Source organism: Echinops telfairi, unplaced genomic scaffold (assembly GCF_000313985.2).
Source record: "Echinops telfairi isolate 266 unplaced genomic scaffold, ASM31398v2 ScPeMD7_7;HRSCAF=31, whole genome shotgun sequence".
Taxonomy (NCBI): Eukaryota; Metazoa; Chordata; class Mammalia; order Afrosoricida; family Tenrecidae; genus Echinops; species Echinops telfairi.
In genome coordinates this window covers 1,271,156-1,282,499 of record NW_022103904.1, presented here as the reverse complement: position 1 = coordinate 1,282,499, position 11,344 = coordinate 1,271,156, and the positions used below count along the sequence as shown (strand labels likewise).

The 11,344-nt window shown below is 37.9% G+C and overlaps 1 protein-coding gene across 1 annotated transcript in view; it reads left to right on the top strand.

Moving 5' to 3' along the window:
* HERPUD2 (HERPUD family member 2) overlaps positions 1 to 11,344 on the top strand; it is a 55,213-nt gene that overhangs the window by 5,457 nt on the left and 38,412 nt on the right. The window lies entirely within an intron of this gene.

Genomic DNA, 11,344 nt, shown 5'->3' with positions numbered 1-11,344 from the left:
TAGATGGCCGCTTGTTTATCTTCAAGCCTTTAAGACCCTAGACGCTATATCTTTTGATAGCTGGGCACCATCAGCTTTCTTCGCCACATTTGCTTATGTACACATTTGTCTTCAGTGATCATATTGGGAAGGTGGGCACACAGTGATATGGTTTCTTGTTCTTTGATGCCTGATACATGATCCCTTCGACACCTCGTGGTCACACAGGCTAGTGTGCTTCTTCCATGTGGACTTTGTTGCTTCTGAGCTTAATATGTATATTCTTAGCACCAAGATTCTTTGCTTTCATGAAGCTCCTGTCTCATGGAAGATGCAGAGGTGTCTAGAAGACCATAATGTAGCTGGTGTTAATAAGCTGACTGGATAGTGTACTGAACAATGACACAAATAGGAGGGAGAGTGGTTCATTGTGGAGTGGGGCTTAGGGAATACTGAGCTTTTACAAGAAAATGTCCACGGGACTACGTACATGTTGTTAAAGAATGGTTACTCGTTTTCAGCAGACAAGGTAAGTCAGGATTTGATGGCTGCAGATTCATTGGAACCAACTCCATGGCGGTGAAGGTTTTTTTTAAAAAAAATTCATTTGGAGCTAATGTACTGATGTTGCTAAAGGCTTTACATTTCTATACAGAGGCTTCAAAAAGTTTGGGGAAAAGTTAAAGGATCATGGTAATTTTCCTCATGAAATTTTTGAAGTCCTTCCTATAAGGGCCACTTATTGTCACTTCATCACTTTCGTTTTTCAGATTCAGAAATTGATCTGTAGTGTCAAATAATTATCCTGCAATTTAGATAAGTTACTAGTGGGGGATGAAGACACTTACACTTAAATTCTAGGCGTCAAGCTTCATGTAGTCTTTGTTATATGAGATATAAATATGAAGATGGTGGACTATTATCCAAGAGAATAGACTCCTACAGTAGACTTCAAAAATATGAATCTCAGTCCAGTTGAGCACCCCCACCCCACCCCTCGCCCCCTATCTCTTCTTTCTTACTAGCTGGTCTTATAAGCAAAGAGTAACCGGGGTGGACTCAACTCACCATGAAATCAGTCTTAAAGGCAACCTTTTGGGCCTTGCTTATCCTGGCTCCCCATTTTTCAGTCTTATATTCAAAATTGCTTCATGATTATAGTCACCATTTTTGGGGCTGATCTTCGTTTTTGGTGTTCAAACCATTAAACTAAAGCAGTCGTCTTGATGCCTAAGCAGCTAATGAAGTCTGTTCTGCTTTTTGCAGCTGCTCCTTGGCTCTGAGATTGTGTTAGAATTACAGGAAGCAAGAATAGAGCCATTTGTGCAGGTTCTGGAACTGTGTCTTTAATTTGTAGGTGAGTCATACAGGTGCATATAGTTTTTATTTCACTTTAATTTAGTGGAAGAAAGGCCCCCTGGTGGTGTAGGGGGTTAAGAGTTGGGCTTCAAACTGAATGGTTGGCAGTTCAAACCCACCAGCCCCTCCATAGCAGGAGATTGTGGCTGTCTGCTCCAGTAAAGGTTGATCCTCTTGGAAACCCTCAAGAGCAGTTCTATGTCACAGGGTTGCTATGAGTTGTAATTTGACTGTATGGGTTTAGGTTTTTGGTTAGTCAAGAAAAAGCTCTAAGACTTTTCCATGACTTGAGAGCTGCATGAGGAGCAAGAGCGGGTGATTTTGATGAATTTGTTTGCAGTACAGGTTTCATTAGATTGTTTCAAAGGGAGAACAGATCTGCATAACATTAAAGGACAAGTTGAAATTGCTTGAAAGAACTTTGGTGGCACAGTGGTTAAAACCTTTGACTGCTAACTAAGGTGGTAACTGTAAATAGTGGAACTGGAATTTGAACCCAGGTTGGTCTGGCTTAAAAACATAGGTCATTAACCGTTACTGTTTTCTTTATGTGTAAAAAACTGTAGGACCATATTAAGGACTTAGCCTTCACAATTGTATATGTGAAAACTATAAGGAAGCAATAGGAATATAGAAAGAGGTGTACTGTATATGTGTTTAAATGGTTTGTGTTCAAGGGCTACAGATGAATGGATAACATAGCCTTAACACTTTGCTAAGTAGAGCAACTTAGCCTGCGATTACTAATGCTTATTCTGATGCATTGTAGAGAAGTTATAGGATCTTTATGCTTTATGTCCTTCAAAGCACTTTGATTTGCCTGGTGCTTCACATCCCAGCTCACTCTGTGAGCCATAGCGGTTATGCTGTTTTGGCATTCTCTGTTGTAAAGCCCTGATTTGTCAGTGGCATAAGGTTGAAATGTCTCTCTGGAGTCCCAGAGTTATTCTTTTGTTTTTTGCTTTGCTTGCCTGTGCTGCAAGTTGATAAGAAGTGGAGACGATTTGAGTAAGACATGTTTGCATTTGCAGTTATTTTGAATTTCTTGGGTTTTAGACTGGGTTCCTTTTATGAGAGATGAGAGGAGATGCGTTCTACAACAAAGCCACAATTCATTTTCCACAGAAATGCTATTTTGTGCATCTGGGAACTTAGCAAGCCTGAAGCTACTTAGGCTTGTAAAAACTATATGTAAGTACTAAAATGTTAATAGTTACTGACAGTTCTTTGAACTTAAAAGTTGAAGATTGCTTTTACTAAGCAATTAGCATGCTAGATAGTTCTTAAATTATCATATGAAATTAGTTTGATTACACTGAAAGGCTTATATGCTAGGAACAGAGACTGAATACCCATTAAGCAAGATGGGACTGGGCTTATGGCATGAACAGGGGCAGCAATTGGCCAAAGTAGAGACCCACAAATGTCAAGCAGACCGGGCACCAGGAAAAGTAAGTGCCACCAGTGGAAGGGAGCTGGCAGGGCACAAAATGGAATTCATGTCATCTTGTGAAATTTGTGTATGATAGCAAATTCAGTTCTCTCTCATCCACCACCTAAGTACACATTGGTGACATTGCAGTCACATGACATGCGACATGTCTGGTCTTGTGCAAAGCAATCCACCATGCATCTTCGAATCCAGCCCCCCTTTGTATTTGTAGCGTGCTTTTGCAATCTCTTTCTTCCCTGTGGGGTATCATTAGTAGGCTAATGAGCTCTGAAAATACCAAAGGGCAGAAAGTGAATGCACACATTTTGAAGTATTATAGTATTTCAAGATGAAAAGCCTTCATGAGGATTTAAAAAGGGCCCACCACAAACATTTTATGACAAACAATTGAAATTATTTCCAACTGCCTTGTAAGGACTATTTCTTTTGACTTGTCTCAGAACTGAAGAGCAAAATTACTTGTTCCAAATCACATAGTTTTACTTACTGTTTCTCAAAGATAAATTTTGTGTCAGTGTCCAAATTTGAATGATTGACATTTTATTTTATAAATTTTCATTTATTCAAATGTCTTTGCTAGGATTGCATCACATTTAAAAGGTGACATACTTTTATATCCAGGGAAAATGAAGTGGCAACAGCTAAGTGGAATGCAAAAGTATAAGCTCACAAAAGATGGAAAGAAAGCATTGGTGAATCTATAAAGATAATTCCAAAATTATCTTCCTTTTTAAAACAAAAAGAATCAGAGATCCTTTGAACACTTACATTTAATGGTGTTACTAGTCCTGAAATTACTAATAGCAGTATAAATATAAAAGAATTTGTTCCAAATTGTGTAGCCATTCCTTGCGTGGTAAAAAAATTGATACTAGTGTAGAAAGTGAAATTATTTTAGAATCTGAAATTGTTGCATCTGCAGACTCCATAAATTACAGAAATATAGTTCTTGGTTTGGAGAATATGTTTTCACTTAGTGATGTACATTATTGGATCAAAAGAGAACCAAGTGATTATCAACATCATGTCAAAAATTACTGGATGATAAACCAGCAAGCAAAGTTCTAGTCACAATATATTCTGTGGATGCAAAATTTATGGTGACGATTATAAGAGGACATGGCTATTATGTTCTCCATCAGTCAGCTCTCTATATTATTTTGTTGAGAAACTACTCAGTCCTAAAACATTTACTTCTTGATTTGCTATATGGATGGATTTAGTGACTGCAGCTTGAATGTGATCAGCAAGCACAGTTCAGTTCACATCAATTGGACATGATTTTAACTTCCACATGAGCTGGCAACACAATTTAGAAAGAGCGTCAATATTGAAAAGCCATTTTGCAACTTGTTGCCATTATAACAGTTGCTAAATGGGGATTATCTATTCCAGGAACAGATGAAGTGTTTGGATCCACACAAAATGGAAAATTGTTTTGGTTTACTTGACCTTGTTCATTTTGACCCACTTATAGAAGGTTACACCTCAAAATAAGAGTAACAAAGGAAAGGGCAACTCATCAAAAATATCTAGAATGTGTTAAAAAATTAATAAACTCAATAAGTGATAATGTTTGATCACTTATTTTCTGTGAAACAAGTATAGCTCTGAATTTCAGCTATTTCAGTTCACCTGTAGGTTCTCCTCCTGATCTTTCTCATACAGATCAGCTAAGCCTTCTTTTAAGACACTTATCTCCAACAGATGGCTAACCTGTTGATTTGCCACATTTACTAGCTCAAAAGTTATACCAGTGAAGAAATTGCAGGTCAAATACTTCACTATTCATGCGACATTTGCGAAATGGATTTTTAACGTGCAGAGGTTAGTCTTATGACAGTGCTGCCAACATTTCAGGGCATTGTAAAGACACAGACGATTTTAGAATGTAATGAATATGCTATTTTCGTACTAAGTGTTGCACGTTCACTTCATCCAGGAGGAGGGTGTAGTGCAGTAGATTGTTGTCTAGAAGCAGTTGTTTTTTTTCCTACTGTTCAGTTACACATTTTTTTAACCACTCCTGCTTGCCAGTGAGAATGATTAAATATTAAAAGTATCGTTCTAATACACACTGGAAAATGCATGCTGTAGCAATGAGTGCAGTCCTGGAATCATATATCCAGACTCCAGATGCCTTAGAAAATACCGCTGAAGACCAGACACACAAAAAGAAAACGTGGAAATATTGCCAATAAAATGCAAACATTAGGAGTGTAGTCTTTGTTAATTTTGTGGAATAATATATTGTACAGTTTTCATCCGATGAATCAAGGTCTCTAAGATTCAGAAGTAAATTTAAAGACATGCACAGATCTCTACCAGCCTTTCACAAAGTATTTACATAATGCAAGAGAGAGGTTTGAAAACACAGCGAAACGCTTCCAAATGCGGCTAATCAAGCACTTCACCATCGCAGAAACATCTGAAACAAGTCAATGACAGACGTTCTCTAGAAGTACTCAGACCATCACTGACAGAATCTTGGCATGACAGGAAAGACAAATGCATATGAAGTGTGTTCAAGAAGATTCTCCTTCTTAATCCATGTGAATCTTAACCTGATGAAGGATTCATGAAGCCATCCGAGAATTGGTGCAGGCTTAGCCTAATGACTTAAATACTGTCTTCTGCGGAGAAATAACAGAACTTTTATTCTTATATGAAAACTAAGTGTACAGATTCGGGCAAGACAGATTTTATTCTTGTAGGCATGGCTGATTCCATAACTGAAGTTAAAACACAATGCATATTTCCAAGTGTTGAAATGGTTTTGTGCAGATTTCCAACCTTAGTGATCACAAACTACTCAATAGAATGCTTGTTTTTGTCCATAAAGAGAATAAAAAATCCTCAGCATGCAGCATTGATTCAAGGATAATAATTGATTAAGGATAATGAATCAAGCCAAGGTTAATGATTCAAGCCTTTCTTGAATCATTGCTGCAGCTGAGGGGTGTGTGTGTGTGTGTGTGTGTGTGTGTGTGTTATATAAGAATAAAATTGTTACTTCTTTGTAATATTGTCTTTGTTCCACCATTTGTTTTTCATTTTGTAATATTGTAGTTGCTTGTGTGTTGCTGTGATGCTGGAAGCTATATCACTGGTACTTTCAATGCCAGCAGGGTCACCCTGACCTAATGTAAGCAGGTTTCAGTGGAGCTTCCAGACTAAGAAGAGACAATGAAGGAGGATTTGGCTCCCCAATTGAGGAAGAAGCCATTGAACACCTTATGCAGAGCTTTGAAGCATTGTCAGATACTGCTGATGGAGCAGAACTCAAGGTAAATAGAAATAGCTGCAAAAATCTTCTAATGATTAGAACCTGGAATATGTGAAGTATGAATTTAGGAAAATTAAAAGTGGTCAAAAATGAAATGGATGCAGAAAATCACTACTGTAGGCATTAGCTGAAATGGACTGACTGGCCATTATGAATCAGGAAAATCATAAGTTTTATTATGCCAGGAATAACACAGTCAAGAGAATTGGCAAAGCATTCATTTTCAGAAAGTGTCTTGCTAAATCTATCATGAAGTACAATGCTACAATGTACAATCAGTGATCTATCCACCTTCAAAGATATCCAGTCAATACTGCTATTACTTAACTTTATGCCCCAACCACAATAGCTAATGATGAAGAAATTGAAGAATTCTACCAGTGATTTCAGTTAGGAATTAATCAAACATGTAATCAAGATGCATTGATAGTTGTTGGTGATTGGAATGCAAAAGTTGGAAACAAAGAGGAAGGAACAGGTAGCTGGAAAATAAGAACGGGGTGATAGAAGTGAAGCTGGAAATTGCATGTTGGAGTTTTGCAAATCCAACACCTTGTTTATAATAAATACTTTTTTTCAACATAATATATATGAACTTCTCCAGATAGAATACAGAGAAATAAAATTGACTACAACTATGGGAACACACAACAGAAACTCTCAATATCAGCAGCTAAAACCAGACCAGGGCCTGAGTGTGGAAAAGACCATTAATTGCTCATATGTAAGTTCAGGATAAAGCTGAAGCAAATGAAAACAAATCCACAAGAGTCAAATATGACCTTGAATCTATCCCACCTGAATTTCGAGAACATTTCAAGAACAGATTTGTTGCAGTGAACATTAATGACAGTAGACCTGATGAGCTGTGGGAGAACATCAAGAAAGCAAAAGGCCATTAAGACGACAGCAAAGAAAGAAAAGATCAAAATGGATGTCAGAAGAGACTCTGGTAATTGCACTTCATCATAGAGTAGCTAAAGCAAATGAAGAAAGGATGAAGTCAAAGAGCTGAATAGCAAATTTCAAAGGGCAGCTAGAAAGACAGCCAAATAGTATAATGAAAGGTGCAAAGGCCTAGAATTAGAAAACTAAAAGGTAAGAATATGCTCAGCATATCTAAAACTGAAAGAACCCAGAAACAGTTCAAGCCACACGTTGCAATTTTGAACGATTCTATAGGTAAACTATTGAATGATACAGGAAGCACAAGAGAAGATAGAATACACAGTCAACACCCCACCATTTCAGGATGTAGCATAGAAAGAATATAGTCACTGAACTGTGAAAAACTCGTCAACATTTTACCATTTCAGGAGGTAGCATATAAGCAAGAACCAATGGTGTTGAAGGAAGAACTTCAAACTGCACTGACTGCCTTAGTTAAAAACAAGGCTCCAGGAATTGATGGAATACCCGTGAAATGTTTCAGAGGGCTGAAGCAGCACTGTACACACTCACTGGTCTGTGCCAGGAAATTTGGAAGATAGCTACTTGGAAGAGATCCATATTTGGATTTGGAAGATAGCTACTGACTGGAAGAGATCCATATTTGTGCCCATTCCAGAGAAAGGTAGACCCAACATAATGCTCAAACTATTGATATTGCAGGGAAGTAAAATTTTACTTAAGATCATCCAACAACGGTTGCAGCAGTATATTGACAGGGAACTGCCAGAAGTTCAGGCTGGATTCAGAAGAGGATGTGGAACAAGGGATACCATTGTTGATGTATGATGGATCTTGGATAAAAGCAGAGAATACCAGAAATATGTTTACTTATTGTGGTAGTTACATAATCTGTTGTCAGTTTGAGACGGAAGAGTGGAGGGGTGGAGTTTAGCCTGTCAATCAGGTTGCAGCTTGATGACCTAATTTGGAGGCACTAAGGAGATTAATAGCTCACTGGAGGGGGTGGTGGACACATGTACACTCCCTGTGAGACATGCTTGCTGATAAACACGTGGAGCTATGCCAGAGCCCTGGAGCTGAAGGAGCCACATGGAGACCCCTGCCAGTGCTGAGTTGCCTCTACCGCCACTGGATCCACAAAACTTTCCACCCACTGGCCTGTGATCTTCCTGCATTTGGCATCATTGCATGTTTTTCATGAGTCTGAAGAGGATTTATAGATTGGGATCGGACATATGGGCCAATATCAGACTTATGGACTTGATCTGAACTGGGCTGGGATGTTTTCCGAATAATCAATTGCTCTCATATATAAAGCTCTTTCTTATACACATATGCATGTTTATGAATTTGTTTCTCTAGCCTCCCTGGTGGTAATCCTGAGTGTGCCTCCGGGTAAATGTTAACTGAAGTTTTATCATACCTGGAATGTCTACTAGAGAGATTAAAATGAGTAATTTCTTAAGAATTACAGGCCTACAATATAAAACAACAAATTTTATGCAAAGCAATGTACCGCTTTGGGTACAAAATTACTGACATAATTAGACTGCCAAGGAGGTTAGTCTACCTGGACTAACACATTTATGTTTCATTGATTATGCAAAGTTATTCCAACTGTGTGGACCATAATAAACTGGATAACCTTGAGAAGAATGGGAATTCCAGAACACTTCATTGTGTTCATTCAGAACTTGTACTTGGGTCAAGAGGCAGTTGTGTGAACAGAACAAGGGAATATTGCATGTTTCAAATCAGGAAAGTTGTGCCAAAGGATTGTATCCTGTCACCATACTTGTTCAGTCTGTCAAGCTGAGCATATCATCAGGGAAGTTGAATTATATGAAGAGTGACATCAGGATCAGAGGAAGGCTTATTCACAGCCTGAAGTGTGCAGAGAGAAAAGCACGTGCTGATGAAGGTCAAGGATTTTAGCCTTCAATAGGTTTTTTACAACTCAAGGTAAGGAAGATCAAAATCCTCACAACTGGACCAATAGGTAACATCATGATAAATGGAGAAAAGGTTGAAGTTGTCAAGGATTTTTCCTCACATTAGGTAAATCTGCTCAAGACCTCTTTAGAGTATTGAAAAGTAAGGAAGTTACTTTGAGGAGTAATGTGTGCCTGGCCCATACCATGTGTTTTCAGTTGCCTCGTGTGCATGTGAAAGTCGGACATTGACTAAGGAAGACCCTAGAAGAATTGATGATTTAATCGTGGTGTTGGAGAAGAATATTGAAAATAACATGGTCTGCTGAAAGGATAAACTGATCTGTATTGGGGAAAGGAAAGCCAGAGTGCTGCTTAGAGGCAAGGACGGCCACACTTTGTCTTACATACTTTGGACATATTGTCAGGCGAGACCAGCCCCTGGAGAAGGACGTCATTATTAGTAAAGTGTAAGGATGGCAAAAAAGAAGACCACCCTCACTGGGATGGATTGACACAGTGGCTGCTTCAGTGAGCATAGGAACAATTGTGAGGATGGTGCAGGACAATGTGGTATTTAGTTCCGTTGTGCATAGGATTGTTATGGGTCGGAGCCAGCTCAATGGCACCTAACAACAGCGCTGTCCTTGTTACGCATGGAAGTAAATATTATTGAGGAGCTTTGGTGGCATAGTGGTTATGTGTTGGGTTGCTATACCCAAGGTCAGCAGTTTGAAATCACCAGTGGCTCTGCAGGAGAAAGACAAGGCTTTTCACTCCTATAAAGAGTTAGTGTCAAACCTACAGGGGTACTTGTACCCTGTTCTAAAGGGTCACAATTAGTTGGAATCGACTTGATGTCCGTGAGTTTTTGAGTTTTTAGATATTGTGGGTAGCTAAATTATAACATGTTAAGTGAAAGATCTGTTGAAAAATTAGATTTAGTAATTTGCTGTAGTACTCATTAAGTGTCCTTTTATGAAATATTTTCATTTATAATTAAAGCATTTATTTTGAAACAGACATCAAAATTGAAGTATGAGCTGTTTTAAGCAATTGGTGGAGTCAAGTTTTCATGGTCGGAGATCAGTAGAATTTTACATGAATATTTGAAACCAAGTTCACAGACTCTTGTTGAATATGTGAAATATTCTTTTTGTAAAAAGTGTTCTATAGTAAAAATCTTAGTACCCACATCCACGAAAATTTAATAATCCCCTACATCTCGTTCCACTAATATGGCACGTGCCACTTTTGAATTCAATTTCTAATATTATGAGTGCATTTAAAAAGAAGTTCCATCATGAATTGCTGAGACACACAAGAACATGTACAAGGGGGCTTCAGAAATTTTGTGGAAACATTCCATTATTCTGTAATTCAAAATTTCAACCAGCTTACAGAAGCCCTTGTGTGTGCGTGTGTATATTTACATATATACATGTGTAATTCATATTCTATTTGAATGCTTAAGTTGAGCAGGGCACTACAGATTATCACTGTTCAGGGAATTTATATGCCTTGATCCAGCTCTAACTAAAACATGATTATTTAAGTCAGACATAATTATGAGATACTCATTTAGTCTTTGTTGTAAATATAACTTTGATACAAGCTAGATGATTTTCTTGAAATATGAAAGCATTGTTGGTTTTGCAAATGCATTTGAAATGAATAGTATTTTATCTATTTTTGAGATCTGATTAAAACTTAAAGGAACAATCACTTATGATAGAGGAAGATGTAAACATTTTAAGAGGAAAAAAAGCGTTTCCACAGATTTATCTATTTATTTATTTTTCAGATTTATTTATTTTTGTATGTCGTACCTGCAGATGAGTGTTCTTCACCTGGGTTCTTCGCAGTGTGTGGTAAATAAAATCGAACTGGGTGATATTGAGTTGATGCCAACTCATAGTGACCCAATAGGACAGGGTAGAACTGTCTCTCTGGGTTTCCAAGACTGTGCCTCTTTTGGGAGTATAAAGGCTCAGCTTTCTCTCAAGGATTCCCTGGTTTCAAACTGCAAACCCTGTAGTTAGTGGCCCAATGCATAGCCACTACCCCAGAGGTAGCAAACTTTTTTTGTCTTGTGAGTTAAAAGGCTGTTTTGTTTAGCGCGGATGGCTGTGTCTCTAGGCTCCTCAGCGTTTGTACAGTTTGGTAATTCACCTGACTCTGCACTATCTTCTATCACTATACTTGGTCTGCGGTGGAGTAGCAGAGGTGGTTGAAGATAGAGTTTGATGATTCAAATTTAATTGTACCTTATTTTAGATTTGCCAGTCAATACTATGTGATAGGTGAGTTTTTTGGAGAGGAAGATAACTTTTGATTGTGTTAAACCACTGTGTTCCTAAAGTTTGTTATATCAGCCATTACTTGAATTACTATCAAAATGGAATTTTTACTTTAAGTAAAACA